The 12,080-nt window shown below is 49.6% G+C and overlaps 1 protein-coding gene and 1 long non-coding RNA gene across 3 annotated transcripts in view; one reads left to right on the top strand and one right to left on the bottom strand.

The window, feature by feature from the left end:
- Positions 1-12,080, top strand: part of FANK1 (fibronectin type III and ankyrin repeat domains 1) — a 196,009-nt gene that overhangs the window by 84,985 nt on the left and 98,944 nt on the right. The window lies entirely within an intron of this gene.
- LOC135056727 (uncharacterized) overlaps positions 1-12,080 on the bottom strand; it is a 57,028-nt gene that overhangs the window by 38,477 nt on the left and 6,471 nt on the right. Inside the window, exon 2 of the long non-coding RNA XR_010244055.1 lies at positions 2,799-3,954. This is a non-coding gene — a long non-coding RNA (uncharacterized LOC135056727). The remainder of the gene's footprint in view (positions 1-2,798; positions 3,955-12,080) is intronic.

Here is a 12,080-nt window from a genome sequence, read left to right as displayed (position 1 = left end):
TCCATGCAACCCCCACACGTGACTCTGACAGACCAGTACACTCAAGTGCTCATAGTCAGCGGGATTGTGTGGCACTCTCTGAGCACAATCCGTCGCGCTGTGCCGCTACTGCTATGCTTCCGGGCACAAACCGAGCGCGGCTCTGCATCCCCCCCTCTCACCGGGAAGTAAATTGCCGGCTCCGAACGTGGGGCACGGCACTACCAATTAAAAATTAAAAAATCCGAATGGGGTACAGTGAGATTACTTGCTGGGCCTTCAGGACACTCAAGCGGCCGGGCCTCATAGCAGTTGCATCCCCGCACCCTCTATAGTTACACTACTGTGTCTGTAGGCTTGTAAGAGAACAATGACAAGGATGTAGTTAATAATCCAGCGCTCAGGATCCCAACGGCCGGAATGCTAACAGTGGCATCTGGACAGTCAGCATCCCAACCGATCCCGCTGGTAAGTACTGAGGTTAGGGTTAGGCTGGCACTAGGGGGAGGGTTAGGGTTAGGCTGCGAGAAGCAAAGGTTAGGGTTAGGCTGTAGGAGGGGTGGTTTAGGGTAAGGCTGCGTGAAGTATAGGTTAGGGTTAGGTTGCAGGGGGTGGGTTAGGCTGCGGGAAGTAAAGGTTAGGGTTAGGTTGCGGGAGGGTGTGTTAGGGTTAGGCTGTGCAAGCATAGGTTAGGGTTAAGCTGCGGGAGGGTGGGTTAGGGTTAGTCTGCGAGAAGCATAGGGGAGGGTTAGGCTGCAGGACTGGTGGGTTAGGGTTAGGCTGCGTGAAGTATAGGTTAGGTTGCGGGAGGGGTAAGTTAGGGTTAGGCTGCAGGGAGCATAGGTTAGGCTAGGCTGGGGGAGGGGTAAATTAGGGTTAGGCTGCGGGAAAAATAGGCTAGGGTTAGGCTGCGGGAAACATAGGTTAGGGTTAGGCTGCGCGAAGCATAGATTAGGGTTAGGCTGCGGGAAGCATAGGTTAGGGTTAGGCTGGTGGAGTGTTGGGTTAGGGTTAGGCTGCGGGAAGGGGTGTAGTATGGCTGACCGGCGGTCAGCATACCGACGCCAGGATCCCGGCAGCATACCGACACCGGGATCCCAGCGGGGAGGGGCGAGTGCAACAAGCCCCTTGCGGGCTCGGTGGCGACCTGTGGTCGCCACGGGTTCTATTCCCACTCTATGGGTGTCGTGGACACCCACGAGTGGAAATAGTCCCTGTTGGTCGGCATGCTGACCATCGGGATAGTGAGGGGTCGGGATGCTGGAGGAGGCCATGTGACTGTCGGTCTCCCGACCGCCGGTCACATTAATACCAACCTGAGGGAAGCATAGGTTAGGATTAGGCTGCTGGAGTGTTGGGTTAGGGTTAGGCTGCGGGAAACATAGATTAGGGTTAGGCTGCGGGAATCATAGGTTAGAGTTCGGCTACGGGAGGGGAGGGGTAGGTTAGGGTTAGGATTAGGGTTATGTTTAAAATACTTAGTAAAATGTTGAGATTTTGAACGTCTTGATCCTGTGCTTAAGGATATCAATAATACCAAACACAATGACGCCAGCCAAATGAATATATTAGTGATAATAGAGACGTGAATAAATATGTTGTAGTAGACTGCATGTAAAGTTATAGGATCTGTTATCTGGAATAAATCTCATTCTGGATAAGGTTTTTTTTCTTCATTTGAGCACCATACCTAATATATTTATGTATTACCAGTTATTTATACAGCACATACATGTTCCACAGCATACAATCTATATTCCCTACCACATGTAGACACACAGACAAGGTTTAATTTTTGTCAGGAGACAATTAATCTACCAGTATATATTTGGATTGTGAGAAGAAACTGGAGTACCTGGGGGAAACCCATACAACAACAGTGAGAATATACTCTACGAACTCCACAGTTAGGGCTGGGGTGGGAATTGAACCCACAACCTCAGTGCTATGAAGCAGTAATGCTAACCATTACACTAACCATCAGGGGAAGACTGTCGGGACTGGAGTCCTGGGCCCAGACAGGGACGGCAACCTGGCAGCAGATGGTGGATTGGCAGCCAGCCATGGAGATGGATTTCACATTAGGAGCTGTCTGCAAGCCAGTCGCAGCTTGCGGACTGGCAGCCAGTTTGGAGTGGCGGCCACTCCTCCTCATTGGCTGTCAATCTGCGAGCTGCAATTGGCTCCCATCTGACACCAAATTTAAAATCTGGCCGATGTGTCTCCATGTCTGGCTGGCTCGCCATCTGCAACCATCTTGGTGTTCCCAGCAAGCGGGAGCAGCCACCTCCCACCATCAGCTGGTCTTCATGCCCAAGGTGCATGACTCAGTGGATGCCATGCGTCACCCTGCCAAGGTCCAACCCATCCTGCCCTGTGCTCCCCCAGGTCCAGCCTTGTCTCACCATGTCTAGCCATCCCTGTGCCTCCGATAGGTCGAGCCCTCCCTGTCTTGCACTTCCCCTTGGTCTAGCCCTCCCTGCCCTGTGCCCCCCCAGGTCCAGCCCTTTCTGCCCTGCAACCCCCCCCCCCCCTTTTTAAAATAGTTTTATGCACCACTCACATTACCTACAGCTCTGCCCACGTGCCTATTTTGTCAGTCCTGGGCTCCACATGCCACCTCCCACCAACAACTGTTCTTCCTGCCCAAGGTGCGTGACTCAGTGGATGCCATGCTCCACCCTTACAAAGTCCAGCCTTCCTGCCCTGTGTCACCCTCCAAGGTCCACACTCCTTTGCCCTGTGGTCCCACCAAGGTCCAGTCTCCTGCCCCGTGACTCCCCCCCCCCCCCCCCCATCCTTCCCAAGTCCAGCCTCACCTGCTCCTCACAGTGACTGTGGAAGGAGATGTACAGGGATGGATTTCTCCGTTTTTATGTAGCTGGGCTCCTCACAGTGACTGTGGAAGGAGATGCTCAGGGATGGATTTCTCCTCAGTCCCTTCTCACGGTGCCTGTAGAAGGAGATGCTCAGGGATGGATTTCTCCTCAGTTCCTTCTGTAGCTGGGCTCCTCACAGTGACTGTAGAATGAGATGCTCAGGGATGGATTTCTCATCAGTTCCTTCTGTAGCTGTGCTCCTCACAGTGACTGTAGAAGGAAATGCTCAGGGATGGATTTCTTCTCAGTTCCTTCTGTAGCTGTGCTCCCCACCGTGACTGTGGAAGGAGATGCTCAGGGATGGATTTCTCCTCAGTTCCTTCTGTAGCTGTGCTTCTCACAGTTACTGTGGAAGGAGACGATCAAGGATGTATTTCTCCTCAGTTCTTTCTGTAGCTGGGCTCCTCACAATGACTGTATAAGGAGATGCTCAGGGATGGATTTCTCCTCAGTTCCTTCTGTAGCTGTGCTCCTCACCGTGACTGTAGAAGGAAATGCTCAGGGATGGATTTCTCCTCAGTTCTTTCTGTAGCTGGGCTCCTCACAGTGACTGTGGAAGGAGATGCTCAGGGATGGATTTCTCCTCAGTTCTTTCTGTAGCTGTGCTCCTCACAGTGATTGTATAAGGAGATGCTCAGGGATGGATTTCTCCTCAGTTCCTTCTGTAGCTGTGCTTCTCACAGTGACTGTAGAAGGAAATGCTCAGGGATGGATTTCTCCTCAGTTCTTTCTGTAGCTGTGCTCCTCACAGTGACTGTAGAAGGAAATGCTCAGGGATGGATTTCTCCTCAGTTCTTTCTGTAGCTGGGCTCCTCACAGTGACTGTGGAAGGAGATGCTCAGGGATGGATTTCTCCTCAGTTCTTTCTGTAGCTGTGCTTCTCACAGTGACGGTGGAAGTAGTTGCTCAGGGATGGATATCTCCTCAGTTCTTTCTGTAGCTGGGCTCCTCACAGTGACTGTAGAAGGAGATGCTCAGGGATGGATTTCTCCTCAGTTCCTTCTGTAGCTGGGCTTCTCACAGTGACGGTGGAAGTAGTTGCTCAGGGATGGATATCTCCTCAGTTCTTTCTGTAGCTGGGCTCCTCACAGTAACTCTGGAAAGAAAGTAAAAAAAAAAAGAATAAAAAGGTTAGTACACTTTAAAATCATCCCCATTGACCTCTATGGGAAAGAAAGTAAATTAAATATATAAAAATAAAAAGGTTAGCACACTTTAAAATCATCCCCATTGACCTTTATGGGACAGCTAATTTAATTTATGATTTCTGCCCCTAGCTAACACTATCTCATGATGGCATAAACTATACCCCACCCACGACAGAGACCCACAAATCCGAGCCAAGTAACTTTGCGCTTGCGTGGCTCACGTTGGCCATGTATGCGCATGCCAATTTAAACTGCCAGTTAATAGTAAAAAGTAATTTCAGAGCAGATAGCGCTCCCACTGCAGTTCCACCATGATAAATAGCATAGGTACAACATTTTTGCATCACGTTCCAAATTCTCCGGGCCTTGCAGATGATGAGCTGATTAGGCACCAGGATGAGTGAAAGGGGAGGGGGGCAGGGTGCTGGAGGGCATGAAAGGGGATACATAGATTGAATTAGTAACTGCAAGGGAAAATAAATATATAAAAAAATAAAACCAGGTGCGCAAAAAGCTAACCTTCCCACTGCTCTGCCTGCTACTGGCGTGCTTTATCTACTTGGCAGTGGGCTCTGCTGCAGAATGAATTTGCATGATATATTCTTTCTGCTGTGCAGATCCTGTGTCTGAGCTCTACCTCTGGTGTAAGGCATTGTCTGGAGGGACCGGCCACATTGCCCTCATTAATGTATGTTCAGGAGACTGGCGGAGGTGAACTTTGTAACCTACGCTCCACATCTGCATGTGCAGTAATTGGTTTGTCCTTACAGCCACTGGTGCACAGCGGTAAATATCAGCAGCAGCCAGCTATCTGTATAGTCGCTGGCCCACTCCATGACAATGTGGATTGTTTAGCACTTTGCTCAGCAGTAGAAGAGCAATCTCTGGGTCATAACCCAGTTATATTGAATAATACATAGGACCATCACCTTTTCATTTCTTATTCGTAGAGTTCCCTTTCTGCAGACCTGCAATTACATTATGGAGAGGACCGAACACAGCAGCCAAAGTCATCAGGCGCTGCAATAAGGCATTTCATCACTATTTTTTTCATTTGCCGACGGGTTATATGAAGTGGATGTAAGGTTTCATAAATATATTGTGTACACAACAGCGAACGGCCGGCAGGCTCCAGAGTAATAACATGATCTTGATCAAGAGAGTGGAGAACGGAACACAAGCAGGGACTGTGGTATACAGACAAAGCTATGACTTTAGACCTAAACTACACTACTACATGCATGCTGTCCTCTTTCCATTGCATAGGCAAATGCAGAGGGAGGATTCCCAGTTGCCCGGAATCATAACCAAAATAGCAGTAGTATTTCATAATAGTTTACTAGAGCTGGGGCCGGACATGCAGAATAAGAGACAGAATGGAGATGTTGCACATGCCCAGTTCAAGCGCAGAGACAGACGCTTCGAAAGATTCTCGCAGGCTATTACATATGCCCCTATAACTTTTTAGGTGTTTAATATAGTAACATAGTTAATGAGGTTGAAAATATAAGATTTTAAACCTACCGGTAAATCTTTTTCTCCTAGTCCGTAGAGGATGCTGGGGACTCGTAAGGACCATGGGGTATAGACAGGCTCCGCAGGAGACATGGGCACTATAAAGAACTTTAGAATGGGTGTGCATTGGCTCCTCCCTCTATGCCCCTCCTCCAGACGTCAGTTAGAGAAACTGTGCCCAGAGGAGATGGACAATACGAGGAAAGGATTTTGTTAATCTAAGGGCAAGATTCATACCAGCCTACACCATCCACACCGTATAACCTGGAATATACGCAACCAGTTAACAGTATGAACAAAACAGTATCAGCTAACGACTGATCTCAACTGTAACATAACCCTTATGTAAGCAACAACTATGGGGGTCATTCCGAGTTGTTCGCTCGTTATTTTTTTCTCGCAACGGAGCGATTAGTTGCTAATGCGCATGCACAATGTCCGCACTGCGCCAAGTAAATTTGCTATGCAGTTTGGAGTTTTACTCACGGCATTACGAGGTTTTTTCTTCGTTCTGGTGATCGGAGTGTGATTGACAGGAAGTGGGTGTTTCTGGGCGGAAACAGGCCGTTTTATGGGAGTGTGTGAAAAAACGCTACCGTTTCTGGGAAAAACGCGGGAGTGGCTGGAGAAACGGAGGAGTGTCTGGGCGAACGCTGGGTGTGTTTGTGACGTCAAACCAGGAATGACCAGCACTGAACTGATCGCAGATGCCGAATAAGTCTGGAGCTACTCAGAAACTGCTAAGAAGTGTCTATTCGCAATTCTGCTAATCTTTCGTTCGCAATTTTGATATGCTAAGATTCACTCCCAGTAGGCGGCGGCTTAGCGTGTGCAAAGCTGCTAAAAGCAGCTTGCGAGTGAACAACTCGGAATGACCCCCTATATACAAGCCTTGCAGATTTTGTCCGCACTGGGACGGGCGTCCAGCATCCTCTACGGACTAGGAGAAAAAGATTTACCGGTAGGTTTAAAATCTTATTTTCTCTTACGTCCTAGAGGATGCTGGAGACTCCGTAAGGACCATGGGGTTTATACCAAAGCTCCAGACCGGGCGTGAGAGTGCGGACGACTCTGCAGCACCAACTGAGCAAACGCAAGGTCCTCATCAGCCAGAGTATCAAACTTATGGAACTTCGCAAAAATGTTTGAACCCGACCAGGTAGCTGCTCGGCAAAGCTGTAAAGCCGAGACGCCTCGGCAGCCGCCCAAGAAGAGCCCACCTTCCTAGTGGAATGGGCCTTTACCGAATTTGGTAACGGCAATCCTGCCGTAGAATGAGCCTGCTGAATCGTGTTACAGATCCAGCGAGCAATAGTCTGCTTCGAAGCAGGAGCGCCAACTTTGTTGGCTGCATATAGGACAAACAGTGCTTCTGTTTTCCTATCCCGAGCCGTCCTGGCTACATAGATATTTAAGGCCCTGACTACATCCAGGGACTTGGAATCCTCCAAGTCACCCGTAGCCACAGGCACCACAATAGGTTGGTTCATATGAAATGAAGAAACCACCTTAGGCAAAAATTGAGGACGAGTCCTCAACTCTGCCTTATCCACATGGAAAATCAAATAGGGGCTCTTGTGAGACAAGGCCGCTAATTCGGACACCCGCCTTGCAGACGCCAAGGCCAACAACATGACCACCTTCCATGTGAGAAATTTTAATTCAACCGTTTGAAGAGGTTCAAACCAGTGAGACTTCAGGAACCGTAATACCACGTTAAGGTCCCATGGTGCCACTGGGGGCACAAAAGGAGGCTGGATGTGCAGCACTCCCTTTACAAAAGTCTGGACTTCTGGGAGAGAAGCCAATTCCTTTTGAAAGAAAATAGACAGGGCCGAAATCTGTACCGTAATAGAGCCTAATTTTAGGCCCATATCCACTCCTGTCTGTAGAAAGTGGAGAAAACGGCCCAGATGGAAATCTTTCGTAGGCGCATTCTTAGCTTCACACCAAGATACATACTTCCTCCAGATACGGTGATAATGTTTCGCCGTCACCTCCTTCCTAGCCTTTATCAGAGAAGGGATGACTTCCTCCGGAATACCTTTCCCAGCTAGGATTCGGTGTTCAACCGCCATGCCGTCAAACGTAACCGCGGTAAGTCTTGGAACACGCAGGGCCCCTATTGCGACAGGTCCTCCCTGGGAGGAAGAGGCCACGGATCTTCTGTGAGCATCTCCTGAAGATCTGAATACCAGGCCCTTCGAGGCCAATCTGGAACAATGAGGATTGTTTTCACTCCTTTTTGTCTTAGGATTCTCAATATCTTTGAGATGAGAGGAAGAGGGGGGAACACATAGACCGGCTGAAACACCCAAGGTGTCACCAGGGCGTCCACCGCTACTGCCTGAGGGTCCCTTGACCTGGCACAATACCTCTGAAGCTTCTTGTTGAGGCGTGACGCCATCATGTCTATGTGAGGAATTCCCCAAAGACTTGTTATCTCTGCAAAAACTTCTTGATGAAGCCCCCACTCTCCTGGCTGGAGATCGTGTCTGCTGAGGAAGTCTGCTTCCCAGTTGTCCACTCCCGGAATGAAGACTGCTGACAGAGCGCTTACGTGATTTTCCGCCCAGCGAAGAATCCTGGTGGCTTCCGCCATTGCCACTCTGCTCCTTGTCCCGCCTTGGCAGTTTACATGAGCCACGGCTGTGACGTTGTCTGATTGAATCAGAACCGGTAGGTCGCGAAGAAGATTCTCCGCTTGTCGTAGGCCATTGTATATGGCCCTCAATTCCAGTACGTTGATGTGTAGACAAGCCTCCTGGCTTGACCATAGTCCCTGAAAATTTCTTCCTTGTGTGACTGCTCCCCATCCTCGGAGGCTCGCGTCTGTGGTTATTAGAACCCAGTCTTGAATGCCGAACCTGCGACCCTCTAGAAGGTGAGCACTCTGCAGCCACCATAGGAGAGACACCCTGGCCCTGGGGGACAGGCTTATCTTCTGATGTATTTGTAGATGGGACCCTGACCACTTGTCCAGAAGGTCCCACTGAAATGTCCTCGCATGGAACCTGCCGAAGGGGAAGGCCTCGTAGGCTGCCACCATTTTTCGCAGAACTCGAGTGCATTGATGAACAGACACTCTTTTTGGTTTTAGCGGGTCTCTGACCATGTTCTGGAGGTCCTGGGCTCTTCTGTTCTGTGTCCAGAATCATGCCTAGGAATGATAGATGAGTCGTTGGAATCAATTGACAATTTGGCAGATTTAGAATCCAACCGTGCTGTTGTAGCACTCTCAGGGAGAGCGACACGCTATTCAGCAATTGATCTCTCGATCTCGCTTTTATCAGGAGATCGTCCAAGTACGGGATAATTGTGACTTCCTGCCTGCGCAGGAGCACCATCATCTCTGCCATCACCTTGGTGAAAATCCTCGGGGCCGTGGAAAGTCCAAACGGCAACGTCTGAAACTGGTAATGACAGTCCTGTACAGCGAATCTCAGGTACTCCTGATGAGGAGGATATATGGGGACATGAAGGTATGCATCCTTTATGTCTAGCGATACCATAAAATCCCCCCCTTCCAGACTGGAGATCACTGCCCAGAGCGCTTCCATCTTGAATTAGATCTTTTTCAAGTACAGGTTTAGGGATTTTAGATTTAAAATGGGTCTGACCGAGCCATCCGGTTTCGGGACCACGAACAGGGTTGAATAGTACCCTTTCCCCTGTTGGACTCGGGGAACCTTGATGATCACTTGCTGTTGACACAGCTTTTGAATTGCAGCTAACACTATTTCCCTCTCTGTGGAAGAAGCTGGCAAGGCCGACTTGAAAAATCGGCGAGGGGGCACCTCTTCGAATTCCAGTTTGTATCCTTGGGATACAACATCCATCGCCCAAGGATCCACGTCTGACAGAACCCAGACCTGGCTGAAGAGTCGAAGACGTGCCCCCACCGGTGTGGACTCCCTCAGTGGAGCCCCAGCGTCATGCGGTGGATTTAGTAGAAGCCGGGGAGGACTTCTGCTCCTGGGAACTAGCCGTAGCAGGTGCTCTCTTTCCTCTACCCTTACCTCTGGTGAGGAAAGATGAGCCCCGACCTCTTCTGGACTTATGCGACCGAAAGGACTGCATCTGATATTGTGGAGTTTTCTTTTGCTGTGGGGAAACAAAAGGCAAAAAGGTAGATTTTCCTGCGGTAGCTGTAGCGACCAGGTCCGCGAGACCATCCCCAAATAAAACTTCACCTTTGTATGGCAAAACCTCCATATGCTTCTTTGAGTCGGCATCACCCGTCCATTGACGGGTCCACAGGGCTCGCCTAGCAGAAATCGCCATGGCGTTGCCTCTCGAACCCAGCAGCCCAACGTCTCTTTGAGCGTCCCTCATATATAAGACTGCGTCTTTAATGTGGCCTAAGGTCAATAAAATGGTATCCCTGTCTAGGGTATCAAGGTCAGCTGACAAGGTGTCTGTCCAAGCTGCAACTGCACTACACACCCATGCCGATGCTATTGCGGTCTGAGCAAAGCACCTGTATGCGCATAAATAGACTTTAAAGTAGTTTCCTGTCTGCGATCAGCAGGATCCTTGAGGGCTGCCGTGTCCGGAGACGGTAGTGCCACCTTCTTGGACAGGCGTGTTAAAGCCTTGTCCACCCTGGGAGAGGATTCCCAACGTACCCTGTCCTGTGCAGGGAAAGGATACGCCATAAGAATCCTTTTGGGAATCTGCAGTTTTTTATCTGGAGTTTCCCAAGCTTTTTCAAATAACTCGTTAAGCTCATGGGATGGGGGAAAGGTTACCTCAGGTTTCTTTTCCTTATACATACGCACCCTCGTGTCAGGGACCGAGGGGTCATCTGTGATATGCAAAACATCTTTTATTGCAACAATCATATAATGAATACTTTTTGCCACCCTAGGGTGTAACCTCGCTTCATCGTAGTCGACACTGGAGTCAGAGTCCGTGTCGGTATCAGTGTCTGCTATTTGGGATAGGGGACGTTTTTGAGACCCAGAAGGGCCCAGTGACCCAGCCGAAGCCGTGGATTGACTCCCTGCTTTCTCCCTGGACTCTGCTTTGTCCAATCTCTTATGTAATAAGGTCACATTTGCATTTAAAACATTCCACATGTCCATCCAATCATGAGTCGGCGTTGCCAACAGAGACACCACAATCATCTGCTCCACCTCCTCCTTAGAAGAGCCTTCCGCTTCAGACATGCCGACACACACGTACCGACACCCCCACACACTCAGGGATATATCTATATGGAGACAGTTCCCCAATAAGGCCCTTTGGAGAGACAGAGAGAGAGTATGCCAGCACACACCCAGCACACACCCAGCGCCAACTGACACTGGAAAATAAACTCCCAGATAGCGCTTTTATATATATATCACTGTGTTAATACACTCACTGTGCCTTACAAGTGCCGCCCCCCCCCCCCCCCCCCCCCCCCCTCTTTTCAGCCCTGTGTCACCGTGTTCAGCAGGGGAGAGACCGGGGAGCCAGCTTCTCTGCAGATCTCTGTGGAGAAAATGGCGCTGGTTAGTGCTGAGAAACCAAGCTCCGCCCCCTCCAGCGGCGGGCTTCGGTCCCGCTCAAAGTAACTCAAAATGGCGGATTCAAAGAATTACTGCCTCCGCAGTGTCCAACCTTATAATGCCAGATAGAGAGGTTTTATTGCTGCCCAGGGCGCCCCCCCTGCGCCCTGCCCCCATCAGTGCCCGCTAGTGAGTGTAGTGTGTGGGAGCAATGGCGCGCAGCGTTATCGCTGCGCGCTTACCTCAGTGAAGATCTGATGTCTTCTGCTGCCTTGAAGTCTTCTTTTCTTCTTATACTCACCCGGCTTCTATCTTCCAGCTCTGCGAGGAGGACGGCGGCGCGGCTCTGGGACGAACAGTGAGGGGAGACCTGCGTTCCGACTCCCTCTGGAGCTAATGGTGTCCAGTAGCCTAAGAAGCAGAGCCTATCACTTAAGTAGGTCTGCTTCTCTCTCCTCAGTCCCACAATGCAAGGAGCCTGTTGCCAGCAGTGCATCCTGAAAATAAAAAACCTAACAAAATTCTTTATCAGAGAAACTCAGGAGAGCTCCCCTGTAATGCATCCTATCTCCTCTGGGCACAGGATCTAACTGAGGTCTGAAGGAGGGGCATATAGGGAGGAGCCAGTGCACACCCATTCTAAAGTTCTTTATAGTGCCCATGTCTCCTGCGGAGCCCGTCTATACCCCATGGTCCTTACGGAGTCCCCAACATCCTCTAGGACGTAAGAGAAAAGACCATTTGTCCATCGAGTTCAACCTGTAGTATAAATAGTACACTATTCTGTATACAACTATAGTGTAACTATAATGACCCGGATGGAGTTATGTTTTAAATCTAACACTACAATTTGCGCTGTTTTAAAATACAATTGTTTTAAATGCTATATCCTTGGATATCTTTTTCAGTTATAAATTTATCTAATCCATTTTTAATCCACCATTACAGCCTTCTCTGGCAGAGAATTCCATAACCTTACTGCCCTTACTGTAAAGAAATCTTTCCTACTCTGGGTATGAAATTTCCTCTCCTCTAACCTCAGAGGATGCCCGCGTGTCCTGTGT

The sequence above is a fragment of the Pseudophryne corroboree genome, chromosome 3 (genome assembly GCF_028390025.1).
Source record: "Pseudophryne corroboree isolate aPseCor3 chromosome 3, aPseCor3.hap2, whole genome shotgun sequence".
NCBI classification, from domain to species: domain Eukaryota; kingdom Metazoa; phylum Chordata; class Amphibia; order Anura; family Myobatrachidae; genus Pseudophryne; species Pseudophryne corroboree.
Note: the sequence above shows the minus strand (reverse complement) of the source record. Positions and strands in the feature narration are given on the sequence as shown.